General features: G+C 44.4%; 4 non-coding genes across 4 annotated transcripts; 3 read left to right on the top strand and 1 right to left on the bottom strand.

Annotated features, from left to right (window-relative positions):
* The first annotated feature begins 9,845 nt into the window (after window positions 1–9,845).
* TRNAT-UGU lies at window positions 9,846–9,918 on the top strand. Its single transcript has one exon. It is a non-coding gene; the product is annotated as a tRNA-Thr (tRNA).
* A 284-nt stretch (window positions 9,919–10,202) lies between these two features.
* TRNAP-AGG lies at window positions 10,203–10,274 on the top strand. Its single transcript has one exon. It is a non-coding gene; the product is annotated as a tRNA-Pro (tRNA).
* A 3,253-nt stretch (window positions 10,275–13,527) lies between these two features.
* TRNAL-AAG lies at window positions 13,528–13,609 on the bottom strand. The gene has a single exon. It is a non-coding gene; the product is annotated as a tRNA-Leu (tRNA).
* A 682-nt stretch (window positions 13,610–14,291) lies between these two features.
* On the top strand, window positions 14,292–14,363 carry TRNAP-AGG. Its single transcript has one exon. It is a non-coding gene; the product is annotated as a tRNA-Pro (tRNA).
* Window positions 14,364–20,439: the final 6,076 nt, after the last annotated feature.

The raw sequence follows: 20,439 nt of genomic DNA, 5'->3' as shown, positions 1-20,439 counted from the left end.
TAGAGACGGGGTTTCACCGTGTTGACCAGGATGGTCTCGATCTGTTGACCTCGTGATCCACCCGCCTCGGCCTCCCAAAGTGCTGGGATTACAGGCGTGAGCCACCGCGCCCGGCTCTTTTTTTTTTTTTTCTTGAGACAGAGTCTTGCTCTGTCGCCCATGCTAGAGTGCAGTGGTGCGATCTTGGCTCACTGCAACCTCTGCCTCCCGGATTCAAGCAATTCTCTGCCTCAGCCTCCGAGTAGATGGGATTGCAGGCGCCCTCCACCACGCCCCGCTAATTTTTGAATTTTTAGTACAGACTGCGCTTCACCATCTTGGCCAGGGTGGTCTTGAACTCCTGACCTCATGATCCACCCGCCTCGGTCTCCCAAAGTGCTGGGATTACAGGCGTAAGCCGCTGCGCCCGGCCTTATGCCTGTTTTTAAGGGGAATGCTCCCAGCTTTTGCCCACTCAGTATGATGTTGGCTGTGGGTTTGTCATACACAGCTTTTATTATTTTGAGGTATGTTCCTTCAAAGCCTACAATATTGAGAGTTTTTAACATGCAGGAATGCTGAATTTTACGGAAAGCCTTTTCTGCATCTATTGAGATAGTCGAGTGTTGTACCTTTTCTTTCTGAAGGAGCACAGAAGCTAGAAAACAGTTTCAGAGGTGATACTTGGGGTCTCTCTCCCGCACCCAAAATGGGAATCACTGATCTGCCAACAACCCCACTCGGCGCAGAGCATTGGATTACGTATTATTTATATTCTTTGCTGTTTCCACCTGGCCGTTTTCTTGGTCTGTGGATCCAGAAATTCTCCTAAGAGTCTTAAGTGCTCCTTCTGTCCCCCATATCGATCACCATAAAAACCCACAACCCTCTGTCGCCTCTCCCGGCCCTAGGCCTCTGAGGTCTCTCCCCAAGCCCTGGTGGCCCACAGGGTCGGATTGAAGGTGAATAGAGAGGAACAAAGCGTTCTTCCCCGGGCCTTCGCAGGAGCGAAATCCTGAGAGTTCATGGTGACCGAGGCCAGGAGCTGGGGGAGGCTAGCCCAAAGGAAGTTCTTAGAAAGCAGTTTTAAAATAGGGCTCAGGGAACACCAGATAAATGTAGAACCCAGGCAGAAAAGCGATGGCGGCAGAGGAAAGGGCCCGGACATTCGGAGGTCGCAGACGGCTCTCCTCCCGCGCCCCTACGCACTCTAGTCACGGCTCCCCGCAGTGCCTCCCAAACTCACCCCGTGTTACACCCCCTCTTCGCGCCTTGTCAGCACCCGCCTCCCCAACCTCCAACTCACAGGCAGTCTACACTCACTGGGTACCCACTGTTGGCCCTGATCAGGTCTCTTACTCCCTAGAGAGAGGAGATGAGCACCCAAGGCCGACGGGCAGCATCTCTTAGGTTTTGAATCCAGCCAGATGATCAAGTATATGGCCTCCTATGCATCACTTAAGACGGAGAGATTAAAGTACCCGTCGCCAGCCCCTTTGGCTGAATGTATGACTTCTAAGAAATTTCACATTGTGTTTTGAGGCTTTGGAGGAAACCTTAGAAAAAAAAGGAATGTGAGCTTAGTGCCTCCATCAGTGCATGCAAGTCTTTGCCAGGGTCAGAAGTAGAAAGACTGAAGTTCTTCTTAAGCTGGAGAGAATCCTAGGAATCCTGAGCTACCATCTCAATGTGTAGGTTTGGGATGCATCAGCTTGAAAGAAAAAAAAGAGCCTGGGGCTCTTTGTCACTTGAAAGAGCTGTGGAGGGTGAACGGGAGGGGAGAGAACAAATATTTTAAATACCTGTTGAACTATTATGCCTAGTATTGAGCAAATAAGAGACTTAAGGCCCATGAATGGGCCTCATATTGAAACTTTTGATGAGATCTCCAGAGGAGATTTTACAGGCACTTTTATGTCTCTTTGTGTTTAAGTGCTAGTTTGATGAACATACCTGCTATGGTTTGGATATGGTTAATCTGTACCCAGTAAAACTTACAGCGCAATTTGATTTCCAGTGTGGCAGTGTTGGGAGATGGGGCATAGTGGGAGGTGTTTGGATCACAGTAGTAAATTCCTTACGAATGCCTTGGTCCCCTTCTCTCTGTAGTGTGTGAGTCCTGGTTCTGGTGAGACTGGATTACTTCCTTTGGGCATAGGTTAGTTCCCTGGGAGAGTGGGAGAGTGGGTTGTTATACAGCCAAGATGCCCCTCGGTTTTGTTTTGTTTCTCTTTGCACATGTCTGCTTCCCCTTTGGCCTTCTCTGCCATGTTTTGACCTAGTATAGTGGCCCTCTCCAGATGCCTGAGTGATGCTGGTAACATGCTTCTCTTAATTTCCAGCCTGCAGAGCTGTGAGGAAAATAAACCTTTGTTTCTAAATTACTCAGCCTCAGGTATTTTATTACAGCAACACAAAATGTACAAAGACAATACTTATTTGACTAGGCGTGGTGGGTCACGTCTGTAATCTCAGCATTTTGGGAGACTGAGGCAGGCAGGTGGTCTTGAGGTCAAAATTTTGACAACAGCCTAGACAACATAGTGAAATCCCATCTCTACTAAAAATACAAAAATTAGCCAGGCATAGTGGCACTGCCTGTAATCCTAGCTATTCAGGAGGCTGAGGCAAGAGAATTGCTTGAATCTGGGAGATGGAGGTTACAGTGAGCCAAGATCGTGCCGTTGCACTCCAGCCTGGGTGACAGACTCCATCTCAAAAATAAATAAATAAATAAATAAAAGACAATAATCATAATACTTATTTAAATAACCCATATTTTCTCTATATGTTGACTTTTTTTATTTTTGAAATATGAAGATTCTCATGTGATGGAAGTGATCTGAGCCCATCTTGATCTTTTTTAGTGCCAGATCAGGCAATAAAAGAAACCAGTCAACAGGAAAGAACCTAGTCATCACAGCAGAGCTCTCTTTGATCCTGGAATGTTGCAGGTTCAAATTCCTCAAACTGACAGGTGTCCGAGCACTTTCTTTTCAAGAGAGAAAGTACCACACTCTGCTGTTCCTGGCCAAAATTCCTTTACTAACAAGTTGGCATGGCTTCTCCTATTCAATCTCGAAAGTTGCTTGAGCACCAGTTTCCTGTTGTGTGCTCACTGGATCTTTCAGTGGAGCGAGGAGCCTTGGTCTCTTCCTTTCAAGAAGTGGATCACAAGTTGGATTGCACAGCTCAAACAGGAAGTGCCCTGAGACCTATAAGCCAAGTGTCTCAACCTTCTGAGTAGAATGCCGACTTTGCTGCATACTTAATTGTCCAGCATCTAAAGCAAATGGATAACCACTCTTTCAGAAAGATGCCTGATACAAATACATGCAATGAATTCGCCTGGTGGCACACGTCTATTCCTTCAGTCTTCAGCACAGAATACTGTTATTCTGGGCTCCAGCATTCTATGATATTGTCGGCAAGTTTAACCTTGAATTTCCTGCTATTCATATCTCGTTAATAGTCCAGATGATGAAAATTTAGAGATAAGCAAGAGATTTACTTTAAGGCCTTAATATGCAAAGTGTGACTGGGGGCCAACAGCATCAGCATCTTCTGGTAGCAGATTAGAAATGCAGAATCCCAGGCCTACTGAGTCAGAATCTTAACAAGCTCTCCAAAAGTATGCATTAAATTTTGAGAAATACTCTATGTACCAACTTCTGTATCAAATGTTCTATGCTTATTTAGATTATCTGACCGTTTTCACCAGAATCTTTCTGGATCAATCTGCAGCAGAAGACATGTACTACATTGCAATGTAAAGCTCTATTCCTAGCTCCAATAGACAGCCATCTCTCTGTTGGCCCGAGGACCCCTCTATGTGCTATAAAATCTTGCTTAAAATTAAGTGTTATGTTTAAATTAAATAATATTTGTGATGACTGCATCAGAGAGTCAATGCTTTCAGCATTTATTGAACCCCACTTACATACTTAGCTCTGATATGGTTTCATATGGTTATCACATTGACCATGACAGTAATGCAAAGTACTGTGATGTACTTAGACATTTTCTAAAGTAAGTGCTCAAAGCAAAAAGGGAAAATTACATTTTTTTCTTTGTATTCAGCAGGGAGATTTAAGCCTTTTATTTCTAGTTTGTATTTGTCTTTACGCTTTTCACTGAACTTCACTGGAGAGATGGGACAAGAGGGACTTTATGGAGGAATTCAATGGAATCAATCACTTCTGCAGGCTTCAGGTGTAAAGAAATGCAAACTTTGAACTATGATATGATCAACAGGAATGGAAAAGGGAAGGATATGAGGCATTCTTTATTATTTATTTCTGTTCATTCTTCTTCTGAAGCTCTGATAAAGAGCCATCCTCCTATTTCTGTGAGCATTTACTTTAGAAAACTCCTAAGTACATCACAGAACTTTGCATTACTATGATGTTCAATGTGATAACCATACTAGAGCTAAGTATGTAAGTGGTGTTCAATAAATGTTGAAAGCATTGACTATCTGATGCAGTCATCACAAGCATTATTTAATTTAAATGTAGCATTTAGTTTGAAGCAAGATTTTATATCACATACAGGTGTCCTCAGGCCAATAGGGGGATGGATCTCTATTGGAGCTAGTATATTGTCCTCCTTCCCCTACTCCGTCCCCACAAATATCGTAATAGTCTTGGTGCTTTGGGTTTAAAAGGATCATGTCTGATGTGTAACTTAATTTCTTCTTTGATTTCCCTTTACTGCTTTTCCTAGTTCCTGACTTCAATTTTATAATGTACCAAGTGCTCAAAACATGGTCAGCTTCTCAATGAACACACAAGAGTGTTTATAATGGGTTTAAACATTTGAGGCAGGCCAGTGGGGTGCATCTACCAGGAGGCCTTTTGGGACTTGGAAATAGAGTTTTGCCCACTTCACATCCACCAAATAAATCTGTGCTCACCATTTGATCAGGTTTGGGGAGGGGCTGAAGACAAACAAGGTTATTATCCTTGCTCATTGGGAACTTGAATTTGAATAAAAGAAAATATCTTCACCTTTTACAATACATGTAGTAAAAACCTAGAAGAATGAACAAACACACAGACACACACACTACTGTTAGATAGCAATACAAGTAGTAACTGATAATCACCAGAATGTAGCCTCAGTTTCCAGAAGGTAAATGTCTGTGGAAATCTAAAGAAAATAACTTTGAGAAAGTACAAATCAAGGCAAGTACGTGTCTCTGTGTGTTTGTGTGTGTGTGTGTGTGTGTGTGTGTGTGTGTCTAAAGCTTTACAAAGCCATGTTCCTTGATCTGAGATATACAACCTATGTATCTCAGAAACCAATATGCCTGTCCATAGGTGTTCCTGGATGTTATTATAGTGAATAATTGGTTGGGTCCTGGTAATTGTGCCTACTTTTCTGGGATATAAATTCTTGAACTTTAAAAATACTCTATAGCCAATGAAGCTGAAAATTACAAAGTCTCTCCCAAAGGATGGCACTAAAGTCTCCTTTTCTGAAGAGAAGCTCCTTGAAATAGTGCACCCTTATGTAAATAAGTAACACTCATTAGACTTCATTCTTCCTGTTTGGGTTACTAGAAATTCAGTCCTACCTAGACCCTAGAAAACCTATCCTGGAAAATTAGTAGTAGTGTTCTTGACAAAAATATTTAAGCTAAATCTAATCATGAGGAAATAAGTAAATATTAAACTGAATCTTATATGAGGAAATAATCACATTCAGAATGTGAGACTTCCTATAAGACAATTGCCATGAGAAAAGGAAGTCTAAGAGGACGGGAATTTTCTAGATTAAAGGAGACCAGAGAGATGTTACAACTAAATGCAATGAGAAACATTGTTAGAATTTAAATTATTTTAATAGGAAGGGGGTAACTGAGGAAATTTGAATATGGACTGTATGTTTATTAGAATATAAGGAATTATGAATTTTCTTAGGTGGGATATGGTACAAATATTCTGCTCTTGGACAGTATAGGTAAACAGGGGGATGGGGAGGTAAGGAGGAAGCAAATGTTACTAATAATTGGTGTTCTAGGTAAAGAGTATACAGGTTTTATTGTACTGTTTCTTAAACTTTTGCCTAGGGTATAACTATACAAACAGACAGGGGCCAGAACATACATAAAAATAGGACTCTGACCAGTAGTAACCTACAACAGCCAGTGCAGGAAGTCAACCCACAGCGACCAGCCCAGGAAGCCAGCCAATTATCTTTAAGCCAAACTACCAGAAAGTCAGACCACTATCTCTAAGCATCCAGCCCAGGAAGCCAAATAATCTCTGTAAAATCCAGACCCAAATGGCTGGTAATTTATGAAGAATTAACGGCTTTCCTATTACTTGTTTCTGTTTCTATATTAGGATCAACCACAGAAGGCCAAATATGCATCCCTAACCAATCACATGGGATGCCCCGCTTCTAGTTGGCCTGCCCACCGCTTCCCCATGCCACAGCCTCCAGTCAGGGCACACTTGAAGCCTTCACTTTGTCCACTATAAAGTTTTCCCACTCCTCTGCCTGCCTTTGAGTCTCTGCCAAGTCACAAGTGACGCTCCTTCAGGTCATCACTTCCAAGATGACAAAAAAAAGAAGTAACAATGGTCAATTCAAAAAGGGCCATGGCCTATTCGCTGCATGAACTATGCCCGATGCCCACCCGAAGGCAAGGCTATTAAGAAGTTCATCATTCAAAACATAGTAGAGACTGCACCTGTCAGGGACATTTCTGAAGCTAGTATCTTTGGTGCCTATGGGCTTCCTAAGTTGTTTGTGAAAATCTGTTACTGTGGGAGTTGTGTCATTCACAGCAAGGTAGACAGGAATTAATCTGGTGAGGCTTGCAAGGACCAAACACCCCCACCCTGATTCAGGCCTGTGGGTGCTGCCACAGGACCCCTACCAAAGTCCATATAAGAAGGTGAGTAAGTACTAAAGAAAAACTATCCTCTAGAGAAAAATAATAACTTTGCTTGGTCTCACTTAGCTCGTGTTCATTTATTTCACATCAGAATTAAATTTTTTCCAAATGAAAAGTTGAGGGGAGGTTGGGCCCAGTGAGTGGCTCACGCCTGTAATCCCTACACTTTGGGAGGCCAAGGTGGGCAGATCACGAGGTCAGGAGATCGAGACCATCATGGCCGACATGGTGAAACCCTGTCTACTAAAAATACAAAAAATAAATTAGCTGAGCATGGGGGTATGCCTCTAATCCCAGCTATTTGGGAGGCTGAGGCAAGAGAATCACTTGAACCAGGGAGTCAGAGGTTGCAGTGAGCCGAGATCATGCCACTGTACTCCAGCCTGGCAACAGAGCCAGACTCTGTCTCAAAAAAAAAAAAAAAAAAAAAAATAAAAAAAAAAAAAAAAAAAAAAAAAAGCAATTAAAAATATTGCTAAGATTACAACTAAGGGTCAAGTTGCTCAGCAGGAGAATGCTCAGGATGGGCCGGAACACAGTGGAGCACAATCATGTTTGATGTTGCTCTCTAAGTTTAATAAACTAGCAGAAGGGGCTCTTGGAATTTCCTAGAGTCAGACAGGCTAACTCAAATGAATTGTGGACTAAGAGGCTGGAAGTTGAGAGTATAACATAAGGTCCTGGAACAACCTTTGATGGTAGGAGGTAGGCTGAATGTGGATGGGGTCAATTGGTCAAAGATTTATTTGTACTAATAAAGGAGTGAGAACCCTCTCCGCAAAGCCAGCCTCTGTCTAGAAGAAACGAAAAACATCAGATCCATGCTTGTCCCCCTGGCTTCTCTCCTTCGCATACTTCTTTGAATATTTTAAATTATTCTTAAATATTTAACAGTCTGTGGTTAGAAGAGAAGAAATCAATTCATGTAGGGAATAGAAATGAGCTTGCCAAATTGTGACAGGGTGAGGACGAGGGGACAGATTCTAAGAGGAGGTGAGGAGGCAAGAATACCATCAGAGAAGACAAGCAAAGAGAGGAGGGGAAACAGCAAAAAAGAAGGCCGTTTGCACTGCTCAGTAATGTTGCCTATGGCCAGTCTCTCTGAAAATAATAATAATGCAGAGAATACTAACTATGATGGTAATAATAAACACCTGTTTCCAAAACAGGGACTTTGAGACCGGGCAGAGTTAAATAACTGATTTAGGTTCTTTCTAACCACTGTACTAAATACTCTATAATACTCTATGTCTCTACGTGCCAACAATCACACGTCATCTATGACGAAAAGTGTATTTTAATTTGTTTTTTCTGCTCTAGAAAAAAGGTAAACCTACTTGTGTCCCCCGATATTAAAAAACAAAAGGTAGGCCGGGCGCGGTGGCTCAAGCCTGTAATTCCAGCACTTTGGGAGGCCGAGGCGGGTGGATCACGAGGTCAAGAGATCGAGACCATCCTGGTCAACATGGTGAAACCCCGTCTCTACTAAAAATACAAAAAATTAGCTGGGCATGGTGGCACGTGCCTGTAATCCCAGCTACTCAGGAGGCTGAGGCAGGAGAATTGCCTGAACCTGGGAGGCGGAGGTTGCGGTGAGCCGAGATAGCGCCATTGCACTCCAGCCTGGGTAACAAGAGTGAAACTCCGTCTCAAAAAAAAAAAAAAAAAAAAAAAAAAAGGTGGGCAACCTGCCATTTCCTTAAGCTATGAGGGTGTCTTTAGGCACAAAGAGATCATGTTAGAGGTTTTCTCCAATGAAGTGTCTTGCATAGGCAAATAGAGTATAGAAACTCAATTCTTAATTCAGTCAGTTAAAACAAAGCCTCGTAGCTCCTTTGGAGCAGGAGACTGAGGGTTAAACGTCCAGGAGTTTTGGAAGGAGAAGCCCTTGTCAGGCTACAGAAGATAGTATTCATCTCACCTTAGGACAACATTGTGAGGACTGCTCCTGACTCATCCCTAATCCAAGAATATCTGCCACAAATGCCTTACTTTGCCTATCTAAATAAAGCACTTTTCTTCCTTGAAAATGTGTAAGACCAACAGCATCATGTTTTTCATTTAAATAATGAAAATTAAAGGAGTCAATGAATCATAATAACCTTACAGATTTCTTACAATTTTGTGATCTTGGACATGAAAGCACTAAAAAATTGTGAGTGTAAGAGCAGACCTGTGGTCAGAGGGTCTAAATCTTCCTAAGTAGAGTCGGTTCACTTCTTGGGGTTGCATGAATCAGTGCTTTTTTCTCAATGTTCTCTTCTACAGCTTATTTAAATGGGTACGAGGTCTTTCTTAGTTAAAGAAATGTTTGGTTTCTGGTCACCAGCTTATATAAACAAGGCTTCTAAAAATTAAAAACAATCTTTTCTAAAAAATTGTATTATTTTCATACCAACTATTTGAAAATCTGTGTATGTCTTTAGGGAAGGATTAAACTCTTCTTCCTTAATACCCCTTTTCCTTGTTTGCTTCTACCCCTGGACCTTTGAGAGAGAGGCACTAACTCCAGAAAGGCAAGTTTAGAGGTTTGGGGCTCTAGATTCAGAAAGAATAAAACCGTGGAAAATTTCTTCTCACCTCTATCCCTGGATTTTACCACCATATTAAGTGGAAGGAGTGCACTACAATTTCCTTGTCCATCAGAAACCCTCCATAGTCGCCTTCGGGGAGCTGCAGGGGGAGCGTCTCCCTTGTACCCAAAGATCTGAAATTCTTGTATCTGCACCATTTCCATGCACCGCAGAGGCACGGTAGGCAACGTCTCCACAGAGTATCAGGGTGAGGAACGGGAAGACAGCCTGGTAGTGACTCTGCTCAAAGCAGAATCTTTTCGTGAGGTTTACAGTACACAAAAATGTTCTCATGTTGTAGGGAAATGTCCTGGAATTGACTTAAAGTAAAAGAGGCACAGTACAAATCTATAACATGAAAGGTAGAGAAGCAGCGCTCAGGCAAGGGCTCCATAGCTCAGGGGTTAGAGCACTGGTCTTGTAAACCAGGGGTCGCGAGTTCAAATCTCGCTGGGGCCTTACTTTTTTTTTTTTTTTCCCCCCTCCCTGCCACATCAGAAGGTAAGCTGGGGCCGGACAACGCGGCACCAACGTGGCTTTCCCTTGGCACATCTGCTTGTCTTCGGCGCCACTTCGGCAGCTGGGCTAGGCGGTTTCACACATGCTACTAGAAGCTGCCAATCTGAATGACTCTGGTGGCTTGTGGTTTACGTCTGCTGCGCAAATAGGCATGCATTCCTGCCGATAGAAGGCAAGGAGCTTTTAAAAAGTCTTGAAGCAAGACTAATAAGGTTTTATGCCATGGCTCGTTGGTCTAGGGGTATGATTCTCGCTTAGGGTGCGAGAGGTCCCGGGTTCAAATCCCGGACGAGCCCTCTTTTTTGCCCTTCAACAAGGCATATCTGGTTGAAAACTTTCCGACTGCATTTTGCTCTCTCTCTACACTATGCATTGAAAAATTGCAGCCAAAGACTTCCCGGGGATGTGAAACAACAAAGCAGAGAAAGTCCCAGGTTATCTTTTTTATTCTCTCTGACAAACTGTAACACAACCTCCTCTCTCTGCCTACCTCTAGCAATCCTGTTCCGTCAAATAAAAGTGTATGTGAAGTTGCTTGAAAACTTTAGCCCTTGGTAAACACAAGGAGCTGCTTTCTTTCCTGGGAATGAATTGGGAGCTGACACATACCAACATCATCACCATGTGTAACTGTATGAGTTGTATCTTTTAAAAAGGAGGTTATGTATTGTTACATAATACTGCCTTTTCTTCTTTTCCTTTCTTTCTTTTTTTCCACCCTTTCTGGTTTTTTGTTTTGTTTTGTTTTGTTTTTTCTGTGAGGTAGGCAAAGAATTCTGTTAACTCCAGTGGAGCAATAAAGTGATGAGGGAAAGTGTATCTCCAAAGACAAATTTTGAAATGTTAAGTTAAAAAAAAAATGTTTTGTGGACCCTTAGCAACTTTCTTTATTGTGTGAATAACCACTACAGAATAAAACAATTCCATCAGAAGTGAACTATATCCCTTCCTGGCAGCAGATGGACTAACTTACCCATATCAACACTCATTTTCTCTGTCTTCTGTCCTGTTTCAAGGCCCATCTTTCACTTCTCATATTTAAGGGCAACACCTTTAGTTTCACATCAGATTAATTTTCTATTTCCTCTCCTTTAGGTAAGGACCTGGTTTCTGAAATCAACATTACCTCCTCACCTCCACCCCCAATCCCCTAACTACACACACAGCAGCTATTTCCCCTAGTGTGCCGATCACTCCCATCTGCATACAAACACCAAATAGCTGCAGTATCACCAATCCTTAAAAAAACATCCTTAACCACTCTTCCCAGCTATCACACCAATTCTCTTTCTTCTGTATGGATAAAACAATGTTCTTAAAAGTTCTGCATTATCTATCTCAACTTCCTCCCCCATGCTCTGTCCTCAACCAGTTATGATCAGGCCTTTTTTCTCCTCCATGCCACTGAAATAAATGGCTTTTGTCAAGGTCACCAATGACTTTGATGTTTCCAGATCTAAAGGTCTTTTCAGTCTTCATCCCACTTCACTTCTCATCTCAGAAGCCTACCTTTCAATCTCTTTTGATGGCTCCTTCTATCCTGACCCCTCAATATTTGAGTGTTATCTTGCTCTCCCCTCACCCTTTTGTTTTGTTTTGTTTATGTCTCTATACTCAGCAAATCATGAGGCTTAACATAGCATTCTATACTGATGATCCCTATTCATAAGCTTCCACCTAGGTTTGTAGATATAGTTGCCTGCTTGCCCCAGTGTGTGAATGAGTTTATAGGCATCTCAAAATTTGCTTGTCTCAAATAGTAGCCTTGATTTCCTGCCACTCCTCTCCCAGTTGCTCTCCAACCACCACCCATATCTTGGGAACAGATCCATCATTTATCCAGTTTCTCCATACATCACATCCAATCCACTGTTCTATCTTCATCTATTTCCCAAGGCACTCATTATCACCCTAGTCTAAACTCGCCTTCATCTCTTACAAATCCCACAATAGCCTTCTAACTCATCTTCCTACTTCATCTCTACTTACTATTCCAGAGAACAGCCAGAATTATCCTATTAAATTGTGTCAAATAATACTCTCCTCAACGTAAAAGCAGCCAATAACTTCTCACATTTAGAACAGAATCTGTGATCGAGCCCTAGTGTGTTCTGGTGGAAACTGTCCTTCTGATCTCAATTGCTTACTTCTCCTCCTCCTTCTTACTCATTTTCTTCTAGCTATACTGGCCCTCCCACTGTTTCTCAAATCCATGGGCCTTGTTTCATGTTCGGGACTTTTCACTAGCTGTTTCCTTTGCCTAGAGCATTGTTTCCTCAAATATTTGTATCCCTCTGTCTCTCACTCTTTCTGTGCTCAAATGTGACCTCTTTAGAGACACTGTCCTTGACCACTCTTTCTAAAATCGCCTCCAGTTGCCATTATACCCAACACTACTTTATTGTTCTTCACAGCACTTATCACTACTTAATATGATTACATGCAGTTCCTTCCTTCTTTTCTTTTTCTGTTTCCCCTACTAGGATATAAGCTCCAGGAAGGCAAACATTTTGTTGTGCTCCGTTTTGCACCCTCAGCACTTAGCAACGTGTACTATGTAGTTGGCAAATAATAATGAATAGATGAATAGGTGGATGAATATGACCACACTCCTGGGCACACGTGCTGGTCTCCAGAGGCCACAATGTAATGGCAAGTTATTTACCCCTGAGATATGGGTGGTGGTTGGAGAGTTATTATTGCCCGTTTTTGTAGAGTTAGATTGGAATCTTCCCAGGGATAATAGCCGTTGCTATGGAATTTAGTTACAAATGGAAACCTAAATTGATCTTTCTTGTCTCTGCAGACTATACACTAAGCATCTTACACGTATTCACTAATTTTCATAATAGAGGTATGCCTTATCTCCATTGTGCAAATGAGGAAATAGAGGCACACAAAAGGTAAGCAGCTTGCTGAAGTCACACAGTTAATAATGTGAGAATTGCCACGGCTTGCATTCTAACAGCCCAGCCCACGGACCCTTCACCATCCTTCCCACATCACTGCACTACCGTCCTTATGCCGCATTTGTTTTCTATTCAATCATGTGATACAATGTTTCAAGACCATTTCTGGTCATTGTAGCATTCATTTTTCCCGTTTAGACTACGAGTTTCCCTTGCGGGCAGGCATTATTTTATTCATCTTTCTGTACTCCTCAACAACAGTGCAAATTAAGCTCGTTTATTTTTGCCTTTGCAACGCGCTTATCATATGCTCGTCCACTTCAAGGCAAAGTGAAGGCTACGCGTTAATGATATTAATGTCCTAGCACTTTCCCTTCTTCTGGAAACCATGGATTCAAAAGCATCTTTATGATCTGGAGAGGGTTTTACTGTCTTTATGAAGTACTTCACATTATGAAAGACTCAGAAATAAGAGACGCTCCAAAATAGCACCCAGCTACTTTCTTTACCAACTGGAGAGAAGAGATTGGGTGCTAGAGAAAGGTGAAGAGACTGTGTTAACGTGGTAGCGCCAGTACAGTCTTCGTGATACAAGGATGGTTCAAAAAAGGAGAAGGGGAAAAAAAAAAAAAAGCATATGTGGCAGCGGTGGGATTCGAACCCACGCCCCCGAAGAGACTGGAGCCTTAATCCAGCGCCTTAGACCGCTCGGCCACGCTACCCACCGGTTAAGACCAGGAAGCATATTTTCTACCCTTTCCTCTTTTGCCCTCCTCACCCGCCAACTTCATGACCTTATATTTGTAGTTTTATTGGGTTTTTTCTTTCTTTTCTTTCTGGTTTACCTCTCCTTCCTCTTTTGAGCTGCAATATTTGAGATTGGTGGAAAGGGTTATAATACGGGTTTTGCAAGGTGTCCCGAGAGAGGGAGGGCAACCTTGTCAGGTCTAACGGTTCGGAGCTCCAGTCCCGTGCCAGGCACAGGCGGGTGATCCAGCAGCGTCAGGGCCCTCTTCGGCCTCGGGGTCTCGCCACCGAGGGCGCCCTGCGGCGGAGCTTTCCCCAGGCGGGCCGCGGGCACGGCGGTCGGTACCTGTACAAACGAGATGCCTTCCGGCCACCGGATAACTCGGGACGGTCCCTGATTTGCCCGCCCTCTGTCCTGCAGCACCTTTGGCTCACTCGGAAGTGAAAACACGCAGCTAAAGGATTCCCGCTGACGCCTGAAAGAGATCCACAATCTTGAGGCGCCGCCTTCCGGAATCGGGGTGAGAAAGCCTGCAGTGATTTACTTTATCCACTAGGTGTCACCCATGCCCATAATTATAAAAGACAGTGACCAACTGTAGACGTGGCTAAAACTTTCCTTATTGAAGTTTAGTAACCCAAACACTCTTCACGGGTGGCTCGTTGGTCTAGGGGTATGATTCTCGCTTAGGGTGCGAGAGGTCCCGGGTTCAAATCCCGGACGAGCCCAAATAGCCCGGTTTTTCTTTCGCGCAGCCAGCCAGCCCCCATAAAATCAGATTTTCTGTCAGTGCACACCCCAATGAGACCACAGCTTTATTCATGTTAAACGCCATCGCGCAAAGTAAGCACCTTATGTAGTTACTATTAGTATGTGAATACCATCTAATGCTTCATTATTTCAAATATATGTATTTACTCTTTAGGCAAAAATGCTTTGTCATGGTATTACATTAGGAGGATAAATACCAGGTGCTATCACAAACGTAGTATTTCTTTTACATAATCATTATTTTAATTCAACCAGCTTTTCTCTTTTGCAGTTCTTAGTTATTATCCAGGAATTGTTATTCAGGACAGGTATATTTTAAGATTTCACATAACCCTCACTTTTCCTCTATTGTAAGCGCAGAAGGTAGCAGATGTGGTGAAGGTCTTGTCACATAATAAAGGCTAGGCTCCCTCGTTCAAGCCTGAGCTCACTGAGCCCTTCTGTGTGTGCATGGGGGTGGGGAACTCTCAGGTAGTGTGTGCATGGGGGTGGGGAACTCTCAGGTGGTGTAGCCTCTTGGGAATGAACTTCTCACCAGAGATTTGCAATCGTATCTGCATATTAGACTCACCTGTGAAACTTTTTAACCATTCACTGCTGGGTCCAATCCCAGAACAATCATACTGTAACCTCTGAGGATGGGATCCTGGGAATGGCGCTCGCTCTTGCGCTCTCTCTCTCTCTTTTTTTTTTTTCCTGGATGTTCCTACTTTATTTTTGGCTAAATCATCACAAAGAAAGATGCTGGGTGGTTGTGCATGCACCGGAGGACGTGAGGGAGGCGGCTACATTTGTTGGGGAGAGCGTGCACCCCGAGGAGGGGCACTGTGAGCTTGCTGCATGCTGATTCCAGCACCTACACCAGCATCAGGCTTGGGCGACACAGCCAGCATGCTCTCTCCTAAGGGGAAACTGTGGGAGGGAGGTGGAGGGTAGGTGCCACCAGGGACTAATGGGGAAAGAGGGAGTCAAAAGGAAAGATGGCGGCCAGGAAGCTGTTGGCCACCTTGGGGAAGACGAAGAGCTTGATGTTTAGAAAATGGTATTCAAGGCAAGAAATGAGTCCTCCCATGAATTGTGCAGGGAGCCGAGGGCATTGAAAAGTTAAGAGATGTGATTTGGGGGAAAGTGAGAGCTTGAGTATCTGTCTGATGCTTCTGCAGAGAATGTTGGGGGGTTGGGATGACTTGGGGTGGTTTTCATGAGGGAAGGCTTCATAGAAATTGGGAAAATCAAACCTTTCTCACAGGGCACTGAAGACCGCCTGACCTCAACCTCAAGTTTGTAATGTTTGCCCACATTGCCTTTTACCCCTTTTTAAAATTATTATTATTTTCCTTTTTTTTTTTGTTAGTGAAAGATTGATGATGAACCCAAAGCCTCTGACATCAGAGCCTGTCACTCTACTGTTTCATAGCCATGATGTTATTTGATTCTCCCAGGAAGCTCAGTAAAGAGAGTGAAGGGGATAGAGAGACGATGAGAGAGAGACCACAGGTATTGGGGGAGGGGGTAGCGTGTTCATTTACCTAAGAGCAGAGAAAGGAGAAAGGCTGGGGGCTTTGGATGAGGCTCCTTCAGACCCATATGCCCTGGTCTTCTAAATGCCTCCTGTGCCCACCTGGGGAGCCCGTGGATGAGAGAGCCCCTCTACGGGCATCTACACAGCTCGAGGGATGCTGCCGTGCACCCAGGGCAGTACCAGCCACTGGTCCAAGGCCTGGGAACATCTGGCTCTGCCAACAGGAGAAGTGGCTCACTTAAGAAGTGCGGGCCCAAATGGAACCTCAGGCTTGGGCCTGTTTCTCAGTTTCCTGGTCAGGCTGGTGGCAGGAGGTGAACAGGTTAGGCTGGGTTAAGATACACTTTTTTGCTGTTGTTTTTGCTGTGTTACTGCTTGAGAGAGAGAGAAAGGCAAAGGGGAGAGAGGCAGGGAGAGAAAGAAGAGGGGAGAGGCTGAGAAAGGGAGAATCTACTGTGATGAAAGGAAAAGAAGAGGGAGGAGGAGAAAAGGTGACAGAGGAAGGGTTTTTTGCTGTTGTTTGTTTTTGTTTTGCTAGGAAGCACACAGGTGACATTCGGAAAGAGGAGAGTGTCCAAGCCCCTTGGTGAATTCTGTGCCTTTGTGTCTTGGTGCACTTGGAACCAGCCAGGGGCGGGGTGTGTTCCTGAACACAGTGGTCTGTTTTCCTGTAAATTAGAGTGTGTGTCTCAGGGGGCAGTGGGAGCCTGGAGCCTCTGTTTCTGCCCCAATGCTGGTCCTCACAGCATTGTCCGGGTCTGCTGACAACTGAGGGTACACAGAGACACGACACAGGGAACGAAAGGGTGTGTGTGCGTATGCGTGTTCAAGGCCAGGAAGGTCTAAAAACAGTCCTAAATGATGAACCTTTGTAATTTACCCAAACTGAGGGGTTATTAAATGAGCAACCTCTTTGTAAACATCTCCCCATCCCTATCCCCACTGCTCCATCCCAGGGACCAGAGAGGAGCTGTATTCAGAGCCCACATCCCAGCATCAGGGAGCGGGGAGTCTTTGGCAGCAGTGCCCAACATGACGGCAGGCTCAAAGGCACGCTCAGGGAGAGCAGCAGGGGATGGGGGGAGGTAGGCATAGATAAGAGACACCAGGGTGCGGTGGGCAGCTGGGGCAGGCGTGGGGGGGACCCAGGCATGGGGCAGGACATGGAGTTGGGGACTTGGGCACTAGCCTAATTGCTTGACACATGGTTCTCATTCTGTAGCTGGTGCCAGCACTCGATCTTCTTGTCTTTATTTTTCAGACACTCGTACCAGTGTTTTAAGGGCTCTCCCTTGGCTCTTCTCTTCCTTGAGTTTTGCTCTTGTTGCTCAGGCTGGAGTGCAGTGGCACAATCTCGACTCACTGGAACCTCGGCTTCCTGGGTTCAAGTGATTCTCCTGCCTCAGCCTCACATGTAGCAGGGATTATAGGCATGCACCACCATGCCTGGCTAATTTCTGCATTTTTAGTAGAGGCAGGGTTTCACCGTGCTGCCAGGCTGGTCTCAAACTCCTGATCTCAGGTGATCCACCCGCTTCAGTCTCCCAAAGTGCTGAGATTATAGGCGTGACCACTTTGCCCAGCCTGGGAATGGTGATTTTTCAAAAGCTCCCAAGATGTAATTGGAATTGCCCTGGGAGCTACAGATGCTACCAAGTTGCTCTACAAGCCACAGCTGGAGATCATGCCCTGCATGGTTACTTGTGTTAACTAAATCTAGGCTGCCTGTGTCCTACTTTGTGTTCTTCAGAATCACCCGCTTCCAGACAGTACTTGATCTTCCCTAATTATGTTTTCTTTTGGGTACAACTGTGTGCCAAATTATTTTAGCTCTGCAATCCTCCTTAATTTCCCAAGCCACAGAAATGGACGACCCTACAAGCAGGAAACTCGAAGAGGAAAAAGACAACCTAGTGGTTCATCCCGCTTGTTTGAGAGGGGTATGTGGCTGTGTGTGTTGGGGGGAGGAGGGCTTTCACTTTCTACACAATGGCTAGACCCTCAGAACACCCTCTTCATCTCCGTTCTCCCACTACCAGTGGGATAGTCAGTGTTTACATCCTACAATTCAGCCAGATGTGTCCTGACTCATATGATGAACAAGAGCTAGAAATCACAGGTATTTTTCACCTCACTCCTAGCAACACTGTTGAGTATTTAACTTCTGATACCTCTTCAGATATTTAGAAGAACTATGAAACAAATAATCTTGGAATTATCCTTTATTCCTCTCTCTTACAATTTATGTTCAATCCCTTAAATAATGATGTTGGCTCTATCATCAGACTATTTCCAGAATTCAAACACTTCTCACCACCTCCACTGCCACCGCGTAGTCAACGCTGACACCGCTTCTCACCTGCCCTATTGCAGCAGCCCTTTAGCAGGTCTCTGTTTTTTCTCTCTGTTTTGTCCTGTGCCCTTAAATCTATTTTCCGCAAAGTAGTCAGAATGATCCTGTCAGATCCTAGGAGCTCATTGTTTCTCTGCTTACAATCCTCTGTGCATCTCTGCCATGCTAAGGGTTAGTTTCCAGCCCCAGCTGAGGGATGAGGGGAGTGGGTGGACATGGGGCAGGGACCTGGAAGAACACTCAAAAGACAGAAGGTAAATGAGACATGGCTTCAGTCAGCAGCCCCTTCACAGGGTCAGTGTTACATTTACACACTACAAAGACAATAGTGGCTGAGAGCCAAGTGGGGAGCTTCTCTATGTTGTGTCCACATGGCTATAATTATATAAGACATGGGACTGTGCGCTTGCGCCCCAATCCCGCTGAGTCATCTAGGCTGTTTACCTCGGCCATGCCTGCTGCCCTATTCCTTACAATCTCTACTTCAATCAGCATAATTTCTCTCAGCCTAAGATTGAAACCCCTTGCCATGGCTTAGAAAAATCCCTACGTGATTTTGCCACTTCTTGGATTCTTCACTTCCCTAACCTTATCTCCTGCTATTGTCTCCCTTTGCTCACTCCATTCCAACTACATTAGCCTCTGCTGCCCTCAGAAATACTCGCTACGGTGCCATTGTATTTGCTCTTCCCTCTGCCTTGAGTCTTATCTCTCCCATATTTGCAAGAGTCAGTCCTTCACTTCTATAAGATCTCTGCTCAGATTCCACCCATCAGAGATGGTTTCTCGGTCCACTCCATATGAAATTGCAGCCACCCACTTCACTCTCCACTCCCTCCTTCTCTACTTTGATTCTTCGTTGCACATACCACCACCTGAATTTTGCTGCTGCTGCTGCTGCTGCTGCTGCTGCTGCTGCTGCTGCTGCTGCTGTGGTTAATTCTCCCTCCCCCACCACTAGAAAGGAAGCTCCTTTAGACCAGCGTCTTGTTTACAGCTGAAGGCTCAGAGGCTGGAAAAGTTATTAGCACCTAATAGATACACAATGAATATTTGGTTAATGAATTGTGTGAATTGTTTTAAATAGAAAAGTTATACAGGCTTTTAAGAGAGAACTGATCCAGGGACACTGGGGGAGATAAGGAGTGTGGAAGCATTGGGGGCTTGACATCAGAGGGCTGTTGCTGTGTGGGAACTACCACCTTCAGGGAAAGGCGTGGGAGGACGGGCATGCCTGGATGCTATTCTGCAGGAGCTCTCCTTCCAGCCACAGCGTGGCTCTATAAATGCCCTGAAGAAGCACTAACTAATTCTTCCAACTGGACATAAAAAGGCACAAAGTAGGCTTTTGAGAGCTGTCAACTGGGAATGAGTGCCAATGACTCTTGGTGCAAACTTCCTGTATGCAGAGCTGCTTAAGTGTGGGGTTGCATCAGGCTCTTAGGACTTTAAGCAAACAGTGAACCCGATGGTGTTTTTGGTCACACAGCGGGGTTGCACATAGCAGAGCCATTCTGTAAGAATCTATCAGATAACTGACTTAACAAGATGAGGACCAAAAGCCCACAAATAGGGAGACAAGAGAGGAAGAGGAAAACCAAGGCTGGGGAAGGGCATGGATAACCCAACAGGACCTCACCAACCTCACTTCACCAAGGTTTTGTGATGAGGGATCCGTCACTATAAGTGATGAGTCCCAAGATTCATCTAAGAGAAGTGTGAGTCCTAAGAAAACATTGCTAGTGTGCTTGGAGGATAGAAGGAGAAATGTATGGGACAGGGACAGGTCACAAAATATGTGTGAATAGGGCAAGAGTTTCTGCTTTAGGCACCCTTCACCTGGAATCTGCCCCTTGTGGATAAAGCAGGTATTGTGTGGGTCTTCCATTTAAGGTCTCAGAGAGTTTGTAGATGAAATTGTCAATTTCCAGGGGCCTCACTACTTTTTGCTGATTCTCTGTGTGCATAGGGTGGGGATGGAGCTACGAAAGAGAGCTGTGTTGTTGTCCAGGGAAGCGGTGCTCCTGCAACAAGGCTGAACTGCTTAGGAAGGCAGATGGCATCACATGGATATAGAAGCAAAGCAAAGCAGAGCAGAGCTGACAGCCACTGGCCAAACTCCTGACCAGCTCTTGTGTTTTTTGTGTTTTTTGTTTTT

Source organism: Cebus imitator, unplaced genomic scaffold (assembly GCF_001604975.1).
Source record: "Cebus imitator isolate Cc_AM_T3 unplaced genomic scaffold, Cebus_imitator-1.0 Scaffold119, whole genome shotgun sequence".
In the NCBI taxonomy this organism is placed as follows: domain Eukaryota; kingdom Metazoa; phylum Chordata; class Mammalia; order Primates; family Cebidae; genus Cebus; species Cebus imitator.
The sequence above is the reverse complement of the archived record's forward strand: the minus strand, read 5'-3'. Positions and strand labels throughout refer to the sequence as shown.